At 40.1% G+C, this 11,289-nt stretch overlaps 1 non-coding gene across 1 annotated transcript; it reads right to left on the bottom strand.

Moving 5' to 3' along the window:
• Positions 1-10,836: 10,836 nt before the first annotated feature.
• LOC145637438 (small nucleolar RNA R71) lies at positions 10,837-10,942 on the bottom strand. The gene has a single exon (XR_014114223.1). It is a non-coding gene; the product is annotated as a small nucleolar RNA R71 (small nucleolar RNA).
• Between the last annotated feature and the right edge of the window lie 347 nt (positions 10,943-11,289).

The following is an 11,289-nucleotide window of genomic DNA, read 5'->3' as shown; positions in this document are numbered from 1 at the left end:
GCAAGTGAGTAGCCATTTCGGGTCAAAATGGCTTTTTTTTATGAATTTGACCCAAAAACTTAGAACTTGGCGATTTTTATGTAATTTCAAATGACAAACACTTATAAATATGTGATTATGAGTTGTTTTGAGATGCAAGGAGTTTATAAGTTTAGAAATGAAGAAAATAGTCAAGTGAGTAGCCATTTCGGGTCAAAATGGCTTTTTTTTATGAATTTGACCCAAAAACTTAGAACTTGGCGATTTTTATGTAATTTCAAATGACAAACACTTATAAATATGTGATTATGAGGTGTTTTGAGATGCAAGGAGTTTATAAGTTGAGAAATGAAGAAAATAGGCAAGTGAGTAGCCATTTCGGGTCAAAATGGCTTTTTTTTATGAATTTGACCCAAAAACATAGAACTTGGCAATTTTTATGTAATTTCAAATGACAAACACTTATAAATATGTGATTATGAGTTGTTTTGAGATGCAAGGAGTTTATAAGTTGAGAAATGAAGAAAATAGGCAAGTGAGTAGCCATTTCGGGTCAAAATGGCTTTTTTTTATGAATTTGACCCAAAAACTTAGAACTTGGCGATTTTTATGTAATTTCAAATGACAAACACTTATAAATATGTGATTATGAGTTGTTTTGAGATGCAAGGAGTTTATAAGTTTAGAAATGAAGAAAATAGTCACGTGAGTAGCCATTTCGGGTCAAAATGGCTTTTTTTTATGAATTTGACCCAAAAACTTAGAACTTGGCGATTTTTATGTAATTTCAAATGACAAACACTTATAAATATGTGATTATGAGGTGTTTTGAGATGCAAGGAGTTTATAAGTTGAGAAATGAAGAAAATAGGCAAGTGAGTAGCCATTTCGGGTCAAAATGGCTTTTTTTTATGAATTTGACCCAAAAACTTAGAACTTGGCAATTTTTATGTAATTTCAAATGACAAACACTTATAAATATGTGATTATGAGTTGTTTTGAGATGCAAGGAGTTTATAAGTTTAGAAATGAAGAAAATAGGCAAGTGAGTAGCCATTTCGGGTCAAAATGGCTTTTTTTTATGAATTTGACCCAAAAACTTAGAACTTGGCGATTTTGAATCCATTGGGTCAGTTACGTAGAACACTTGCTTAGCTTGAGATGCAAGGATAAATGGTTCCGCACTATCATTCAAGTGGCCAAGATCTACAAGAGTAAAGTCCTCATGGTTGATGTTTCGCCTGATATTATCAACCCACTTACACTTGAAAAGAGCAACCGTGAAGTCACAATAATCAAGCTCCCATATTTCTTGAATTCGACCATAATATGACAACTCTGCATCGACAGGTGATTTATCCTTAGAACTTGCAAAATCCCTTAACGATGCCACAAGAGTTACACCACTATTTTGGGTGGAGGAAGATTTCAAATCACGAGCCTCGGTCCAAAAAGTGTACCCATTGATGTCATATCCCTCAAATGAACGGACATCATCCCTAGGACTGTACGCAAGCCACCGTACTGTATCGGTCACATTAGTATCATTCAATCCACTCATTACTCGTTCACGAAACCAATCAACAAATTTCTTATTATGCAACTGCATAAGTGCCCTTTCACCTTTGGATGGAAAATCGGCACGCAAAAAAGCCATGTGCTCGTCTAAATATGGGTGCACATCTGAAACATGGTGCAACACATAAAGGTGTGCTTGTAAGAACTGATCTCGGTCTGGTGACATTCGTTTCGACCCAATTGTGCCATGACCATCAAGTCTACCTTCATGTCGAGAAGTAGAAAGACCAATAGGTTGAGCAAGGGCTATGTAGTCCGCCACAAAGTTACCTATCTCCTCACCCACTGTCCCTTGCATTATACTTCCTTCAGGGTGAGCTCGGTTCCGTACTTTATCTTGTAATGTACCCATGTGTCTTTCAAAAGGGTAGCACCACCTCATGAACACTGGACCGCACAACTTAATCTCACGCACCAATTGAAGAACCAGATGAACCATTATGTCAAAAAATGAGGGTGGGAAATACATCTCAAATTTGCACAAAGTCACAAACACATCAGCTTGCAAAGCATCTAGTGTACAAGGATCAAGAACTTTGCTACAAATTGTATTGAAAAACGAACAAAGGCTTGTAATCGCTTCCCTCACGTGTTTCGGTAGAATTCCACGGATTGCAATCGGTAGGAATACTTGCATCATAATGTGACAATCATGGGATTTCATACTTGTCATTTTCAATTCTCCATTTAAGGTTACAATTCTTTTCATGTTAGATGAGTACCCTGATGGAACCTTAATGCCGTACAAACATGCACAAAACATACGTTTCTCTACCCTTGACAATGTATAGCAAGTCGGGGGTAAATAATTCTTTTCATCCTTCCCTTTACCCTTAACTTTCTTCTTTGACGCATCTTTGGCCTTTCCCTTTCCCTTGCTCTTCTCCTTCCCTTTTTTCGAAACACTTTCATCTTCTATTCTCGGCTCCTTTCCCTTTCTGACCTTTTCTTGAGGCCACAATTCTGGACGAATCCCCATCTCTTGCAAATCTAACCGTGCACCTTTTCCGTCCTTTGTTTTGCCTGGGATATTCATAAGCGTCCCCAAAAGAGCATCACACACATTCTTCTCTATATGAATCACATCAAGACAATGCCTAACGTCATGTTCTCTCCAGTACGGCAGCTTCCAAAAGATTGATTCTTTCTTAAACAGAGCAGCTGAGACCACAGTTTTTTCTGATTTTCCAAACACTGTTTGTATCCCTTTCACCCGAGCACTAATCTCAGCACCAATCAATGGTCTAGGCGCAGTATCCTCTTCTACGGTTCCATCGAAAGCCTTTTTCTGCCTACGGTACGGGTGATCACGCCTAAGGAACCTTCGAGTCCGTAGGTACACATCTTTGTGAGAATGAGTCAGGTATACGCTTGATGTGTCATCAATACATATGAGGCATGCTTTTTTCCCTTTGACCTTGTACCTACACAAGTTGCCATATGCAGGGAAGTCATTCATGGTCCACATAAGGGCTGCACACAATGTGAACATCTCGTTCTGATGAGCATCGAAAACGGAAACCCCTTCGTCCCACATCTTTCTCAAGTCGTCAATAAGCGCCGCAAGGTAAACATCAATGTCGTTTCAAGGTTGCTTAGGACCAGTTATTAGCAATGAAAGCATTACATACTTACGTTTCATGCACAGCCAAGGAGGCAAATTATAAATCACTAAAAGTACCGGCCATGTGCTGTGTTGGGTACTAAGAGTGCCAAATGGATTCATCTCGTCCGTGCACAACCCAAGCCTTAAATTTCTGACTTCATTACCAAATTCCTCAAACTTCAAATCAATGTTCTTCCACTGTGGAGAGTCAGCTGGATGCTTCAGCATTCTGTTTTTCTTTCTTCCCTCTGCATGCCACCTCAAGTTTTTAGCGTCTTTTGGTGTTGAGAACAGACACTTAAACCTTGGAATAATGGGAAGATACCACAACACCTTAGCAAGAGGTCCCTCCGTGCCAGGATTGCAACTCATGCGCTTGTACCGCGACCGCTTGCATCGTGGACACTCCTGCAATTTTTCATACTCATTTCGATACAAAATAAAGTCATTAGGACATGCATGTATCTTCTTATACTCCAAACCAAAGGGACACATGAGCTTCTTTGCGTAATAATAAGACTTAGGAATTTCATTCCCATCAGGCAACATATCACTTAATGCGGTCAACAAAGAAGTAAAACTGATGTCCGTCCACCCATGCTTCGACTTAATGTTGAAAAGTGTTAGCACGGCCGATAGTTTGGAGTATTTTTTGCACCCAGGATACAAAGGCTTTTTGGAAGCCTCCGATAATAATTCAAACACTTCACCTTCAACACCTTGCAACATCTCATCCACTTGTTCATCCTCGACCTCATCCGCTTGATCTTCATCGGCTCCATCCTCACCATCATCAACAATATACTCATCATTCTCGTATTCCTCGTCCACATGAATCTCAGTGCTTCTAACACGCACATCATTCCGATCAAGATCCCCACTGTACTCTCCACTTTCTCCGTGCCAAATCCACACATGGTAAAATTGCCTAAACCCACGACATAATACATGATCTCTAATGATTTCAACACTATCGACCACATTCACACAATTACAATCAACACAAGGACAATAAAGGCATTTGCCTCCCAGTGTGCGTTGATAAGCTAAAGCCCTCTCGCAAAACTCTTGAACCCCATTCCAAAATTCCAATGTATCGCGTCTACCATACATCCAACCACGGTCCTTCTCCATTTAGTAAATTGTCTCTAAACATATATATAGCACCATATAATTACAATGTGTAAGTGCTACATATTTTATGTAAATCAAATTCAAGTACAAAACGTGAATATGCCATTCATATAATGAAAAAATGCATGTTTCCAAAGGGTCCTTATCACTCCAACCTAACCCATCCTTGAATGTCTACTCTCACTAGTGAATGTATGTCAACTTTCCAATATTAAGGAAAATCCGGCAGCATTTCCCCCTAGTTCTCCAAGTACACGATGTAGATAATTAATTACCCACATATGTACCCAGAGAACATAGTGAGGAAATGGTAAGCCGAGATGTTCCTTAAAATCGAAAAGAAAACATATATTCACCATCTAAGTGAGAGTACACATTCAAGAACAGTCCCAACCGGGGACTATTCAAGACTTTCTCCTAATGAGAAAGCCTTGAACGGGTATCTAGGCATATGATGATGCAATTCAAGTATTCTATATATTGTTGTATTTATTTGCAATTAAACAATACATAAGTTGCAATTTCATGAATAAACTTTTATTAAATGGATGAATAGAAAGAAATATAGCTAAGTAAAGTTTAGTAGTCATACCAATATAGCAAATACCCACTTGAGCTCAATATATATGTACGTATTCCTCAAGCTAATTAAACTCTTGCTTCAATTCACATATGAATCTATATATTAAAAAAACAAAAATTAGCAACGTCACTAATTCTCTAATATATTCACAAATCTCTAATGTATTCACAATTCTCTAATTTATTCACAATTCTCTAATGTATTCACAATTCTCTAATTTATTCACAACTAATTAAGTGGCAATATCACTATTTCTCTAATTTATGCACAATTCTCTAATTTAATCACAATTCTCTAAATTATTCACAAATCTATAATGTAATCACAATTCTCTAATTTATTCACAATTTTCTAATTTATTCACAACTAATTAGAAGCAAGGTCACTAATTCTTTAATATATTCATAATTACCCATTAAAACAACCTAAAATTACACATTAAAACATACAAAAACTCAACTAATTAAGTAACATTTTTACTAATCTCTATTATATTCATAATTAATCATTAAATCAACCTCAAAATAACCCATTAAAACATACAAATTTTTCAACTAAGGAACAAGGTAATGCAAAATTACTCTAATCTATAATATGTATTCAAAATTACTCTAAACATACAAAATTACTCTAATTTATAATATGTATTCAAAATTTCTAAATAAACAACCAATGCAAAAATTAAAAAAATTAGGTAAAATTATATACATTCCTTGACTTTAATTTTCTTAACAATAATTGTTCAAAATGCTATTGAAAATAATAGAATTACATATTTCAAAATAATTGTTCAATTTTTAACAAAAAAATAAAAAACTTACCCTAAATTAGTTGGAAGACTGTGCGCGCTGGTGGAGGTGGAGGTGGAGGCGTGCTGCTTTACGTGTTGATGGAGGTGGAGGCGTGCTGCTGTACGCGGAGATGGAGGCGGTGTAGCAAAAGAAGGTGAATTTGAGGAGAAGAGCAAAAGAAGGCGGTGTTGTACGTAGAGCAGGGCTGCGGCGCGGCGGTTGAATGTGGTGCAGCAAAAGAAGGGTCGAAGGTGGCGCGACGGCAGAGAAGAGGAGATGAGAAGAAGAGAACAGCGCTGCGGCGCAGCGGCAGACCGAGGCTTCTTCAATTCGAACAGCTGGGCTGCGGCGCGGCTTCTTCAATTCGAACAGCAGAGAAGGTTATGGGTTTTCTGGTGGTGTTCAAGGTGGCAGCAGTGGTGGAGGGAAACACTTGCTTGCATGTTGACTAGTTGATTCGATTGTTGCCTGTCTAGACACTATCTAGTCTGCTCTGCTGAGACTTACTTATGTCAATCAGCTTTTTGACTGCTCATTCTGTGTCATTCAGCTTGTTTTGCAGTGACTTGTTTATGTCACTCGGCTTGTTTATGCTGCGATTTGTTGTTTTGTGCCACTTACTTCTCTTCGTAAGTGCTTATTATATATCTATCTCCTCCTCCTCTCCCCCTCAGAGAAGTGACCTGGGTGGGACTAAGAGAACCTTAGTGTTGCATGCGCAGCTCATCGTCTTTGTTTTCACTACCCTCTCCTGCTGAAGTTGAACGTGTCAGGCCTCCCCCTCAGGTGTCCCCGATGTGGTTCCCTGTTTTACTTTGAGCAAGTAAGGTGAGTTTTTAGGGAGGGATGTTTTCCATTGCCGTTTAATCGGTGTTTTGCTGCTTCGTGCTAGGGTGCTTTCTGCCTTCAGTACTTGTATGCTTACTTTCTCTCTTTATTTTTAATATTTACTTCTGCATGTTAGTATATGATGCTAAGGCATGATATATTTAAACAGGTTTATGCAATATACTCCTCACGTAGAGGCTTGTACTTCATTGAATTAAAATGGCTCAGATGCCGTAGTCAACAAATTATGAACTAAACAGAGTTCTTTGCAAAATTAAGACAGTTATCCCAATTCGTCTTAATTTCTCACATTTTTAAACAAAATATTTCTTTAACACATCAGCATTGAAACTATTCCTTAAGACCTGACCTTCTTGGTCTGCGAGGAGGAATGCACCAGGTCCTACCTACTCATGAATGATGAAGGGGCCTTCCCAATTGGCTGACAGCTTTCCATGCTGGTTTCCTCTTCATACTGCCGCTGTTCTTCTGAGGACCAAATCTCCAGGTAGGAGTTCCCTGTGTTTGACTCTTTAGTTGAAAGCTTTGGAGATCCTACTCTTCCGGGCTGCCAGCTTGAGGGCTGCCTGTAGCCTTACTACCGGCAGGAAGTCTAGCTCTTCCAACATGCGCTTTTCATTCCCTTGTGCTTCGCAGTGTTGTATCCTCGGGCTGGGGATTCGAACTTCAACTGGGACAACTGCATCAGCCCCATAAGTTAGAGTGAAAGGGCTTTTACTAGTGGGTTCCTTTTCAGTGGTTTTGTTTGCCCATAAGACCTCTAGGACTAGGTCAGCCTATAGGCCCTTGTGCTCCTCCAGCTTTCTCTGTAGGGCTGCTAAGATCAGCTTGTTTGCTGCTTCAGCCTGACCGTTGCTCTGCGGGTGGAAGACTCAGGCAATTGCATACTTGATGTCCATATCCTCCAGATAATCCTTGATTGTGTCGCAGTCAAATTGACATCCATGGTCAAAGACTATGCACTATGGCACCCCGAACCTTGTGATGATGTTCTTCCATATGAACGTCCTCACTTGGGTTGCCTTTATGTACTTGGTGGGTTCGGCCTCTATCCACTTAGTAAAATAGTCCACCGCCACTATGAGGTACTTTCTGCCCGCTGACCTAGTGGTGAACGATCCCAATATGTCCATTCCCCACTGAGCGAACGAGATCGGGTTGAGGATTGGGGTAAGATTATTTGCCGGCTGGTTTATGACTAGGGAGTGCTTTTGACACTTGTCGCACATTTTCACATATGCTAGCGCGTCTTGAGCTAGAGTTGGCCAATATGCACCCCTTCTGAGAACTTCTACTCCCAATGCTTTTCCACTCATGTGGTTGGCACATATTCTTGAGTGTGCTTCTTCCATGATGTTCTCCTATTCCCACTCTGGGACACACCTCAGCAGTGGCTTTGAGAAGCCCTTCTTGTTGAATTCTCCGTTCATCACCACGTACCAATTGGCATCTTTTTTCACTTTCTTAGCTTGTACTTCATCATCAGGCAGCAAGCCATAAACTTTATATGCTAGTATATATGTGAACCAAGCCCGCTGCTGTCCAATGCAGTTCACCTACTCATTTTCAGCTATGCTGCTTTCCTCTAGGACTTTCACCATCACTTTCCTTGTGAGGCTCTGCACGGTGAAGCTAGCTAACTTTGATAATGCATCGGCCTGGGAATTTCCTGCTCTAGGGACCAAGTCTATCTGGAAGTGGACTAGCTGAGCGGCCAACTCCTTCACCTTGGTCATGATGAGTGTCATTTATGACACTCATTTGGCTTCTTTTAGGATGATTTTTATGCTATTTTATAGCTCTTTTCTTTAGTTTTCCTTAGTTTTGTTCTTTATTTCTTTAGTTTGTGCTTTCCTTAGTTAGTTTTCTTGTTTTGTGCATTTCTTTGTTTATTTGTTTTTTTTCCTTTTTATTTGCTTGTTTTCGTTTGTTTTCAGGTTATGATCGTGTTCCCAAGGATTCTCGAGCCTTCCTCTCATATTTCTCATCAATTTGGATGCCTCATGTTCGTCTTTTGGAGCTTAAAGTTTGAAGGAATGCAAGTAGCAAGTCAAGAGATCGGTGCACGCATGCGGTGGGGGCATCATCTTTGGCATGAACCCACCAAAATATCCATTTCAAGACTGCCTACCTTAGTGTTCATCATCATCACCAAGACGAGCGCACGAGGATGAGCTAGGACGAAGAAGAGAGGGGGTGCCCTGCTACCAGGTGCGGGCGCGCACGCAAGGGGTGCGGCCGCGCACCTGGGTGGCGCGGGCGCGCCAGGTGGTGGCGCGAGCGCGCCCCCCTAGGTCTCTGCTCCGTACCCTTTTTCCCGCGGTCGCGCCTCTTCCTTGATGCGACCACACCTTCCGGGGTTTCTTTTGGGACGATCTAACTAACTCTTCTTTTGTATCTTTCCTATATATAGTCTTTCCTTCTATTTTTAGAGAGGATTATCAGTACACATTATTTTTAGATCATCTTTTTAGAGAGAGAAACTCTAGGTTTTTAGAGAGAGAAGTTCATGGTGTATTGTTGATGATTGAAGATTTCTACATTTTCCTTTGTTTTTTGATCAAGTTTGTAAGGATTTCTTTTCTTTAATTCAATCTATAGTTTGATATTTAGTTTGATTTCATTTGCTTTTTTATTGTTCAAGTTTGATTGAAGTTTGATTGATTTGTGTTTGATTTTAGCTTGTTTGATTTGATTATGATGAATTTGTTGATTAGTGATGTTTTGATCTTAATTTCAATGGCTAGTGAGTAGATTACTTGCTAGGGTAATGGTGAAGCATGTATGAGTAATGGATTAGTGCTAATTGTGGATAATTGATGGAGTTGATAATGTGATTAAATTTGGTTGATGATCATGTGCATGTGTGTGATTGATTAAAGATTGGCCAACTTTGATTGTTGCACTAGATTGCATTGTAAGTTCACATTGATACGGACCATTGATTTGTGGCTTGCATTTACACGATTGAGGTGTCTTGTGATGTTTCCTAGCTAGAGTTTATCGTAGTGGACGCTAGTTAGACCTCTAGGAGAATAGCTCGATATGCTCTATTGGTTGCATGATTGATCTTCCCTCACATTGCTTGACTTAGCCAATTTGACCTCCCAATTAATTGATTCCATTATGACTACATGTGGATCCTAGCCCTAGTGCTTATTACATTTGATTTTTTCTCGTTTATTTTTCGTCTTGTTTTAGCATAGAATTCACACCCTATCTCTAGACTTCGGAATAGCTTGACCACAGATAATAGACAATAGCCCACATTTCCTTTGGGTTCGACCCTCGACTTACCGTTATACTTGTGTAGGGGTGTGTTGAGTGTTTACAAATTTTGATTTGACCATGGGTAGGGGTTAGCCTCAACGACCTAGCTTTGGGTTCAACCCTCGACTTACCGTTATACTTGTGTAGGGGTGTGTTGAGTGTTTACAAATTTTTCTTTGACCATGGGTAGGGGTTAGCCTCAACGACCTAGCTAGACCATAGACAATAGACAATAGCCCACCATTCCTTTGGGTTCGACCCTCGACTTACCGTTATACTTGTGTTGGGGGTGTGTTGAGTGTTTACAAATTTTGTTTTCACCATGGGTAGGGGTGAGCCTCAACGACCTAGCTTCGACCCGCGTCAAAAATGGCGCCGTTGCCGGGGAATGGTGTTGTGATTGTGTATTGTTGTTGAGTCTATTCCATCTATTTTAAAAACACAAAAAGATTTTATTTCTTTCTTTTAGGCTACACTTGTAGCCGCGTTACTAACAAATTTTTTGAGTTTTTGCATGCATAGTAGAACTCGAGATAGGCCCTTAGTTCCCTTGGATCCGGAGATTGAAAGAACTCTTTCACGAAAAAGGATAGCCAACCGATCTTTGAGCCTAAGTTCCTAAAGTGAAGAAGAGCTTGAGGAAGAAGAGCAAGACCAAGGCATGGGAGAGAATCCAAGAGTAGCTTTGAAGGAGTTGGGAATTCCCGGTGCTTATAGGTTTGAGAGCGGCATTGCTCCACCTACAACATCGGCGAACGATTTTGAAATAAGACCGGCCATGATTACCTTGATAGAACGGAGGCAATTTAATGGAGCCAAGAGTGAGAGCCCGTTGAATCACCTAAAGGAATTTGAGAAGTATTGTAATACCATTAAGGTGAACGGCATTTCTCAAGAGTTCATTCGGCTAAAGTTGTTTCCCTTTTCTCTTATTAGTCGTGCTTTAGAGTGTTTAGATAAGGAGGTTAAGCCCAATTCACTTAGGACGTGGGATGATGTCACAAGAGCTTTCTTGTCTCGTTTTTACCCTCAAAAGAAGACGGCGGAGGCTAGGGCATTGATCCAAGGATTCAAACAAAGGCCTAATGAGAATCTCTATGAAGCATGGGAGAGGTACAAGGAGTACCAAAGAGAGTGTCCACATCATGGGATTCCTACCTATCAAGTGATACAAATTTTCTATGGAGGTTTGAGTGCTCAAGGCAAATCATGCCTAGATGGAGGAGCCGGTGGTCCTATAATGAATAGGACGGAAGAAGAGGTAGTTGACATAATTGAGGATGTGGTGAGATACTATAGAGATTGTCAAGAAGGAGAGAGAGAGTCTAAGAGCAAGAGTGGCTCAACTGTTTATTCCGTGGATCATCTCAACGCGATTAACAACTTGTCATCCCAAATTTCAAATCTAGGGAAGGAGATGACATCGATCAAAGCGAAGCTTGAGAGTGTTTCTACGAATTCTTTGAGTCTTCCCTCCCAATCCAAAGGGAGAGGTACAT

Source organism: Chenopodium album, chromosome 6 (genome assembly GCF_948465745.1).
Source record: "Chenopodium album chromosome 6, dcCheAlbu1.1, whole genome shotgun sequence".
Classification (NCBI taxonomy): domain Eukaryota; kingdom Viridiplantae; phylum Streptophyta; class Magnoliopsida; order Caryophyllales; family Amaranthaceae; genus Chenopodium; species Chenopodium album.
This window is presented reverse-complemented; position numbering and strand designations above follow the sequence as displayed.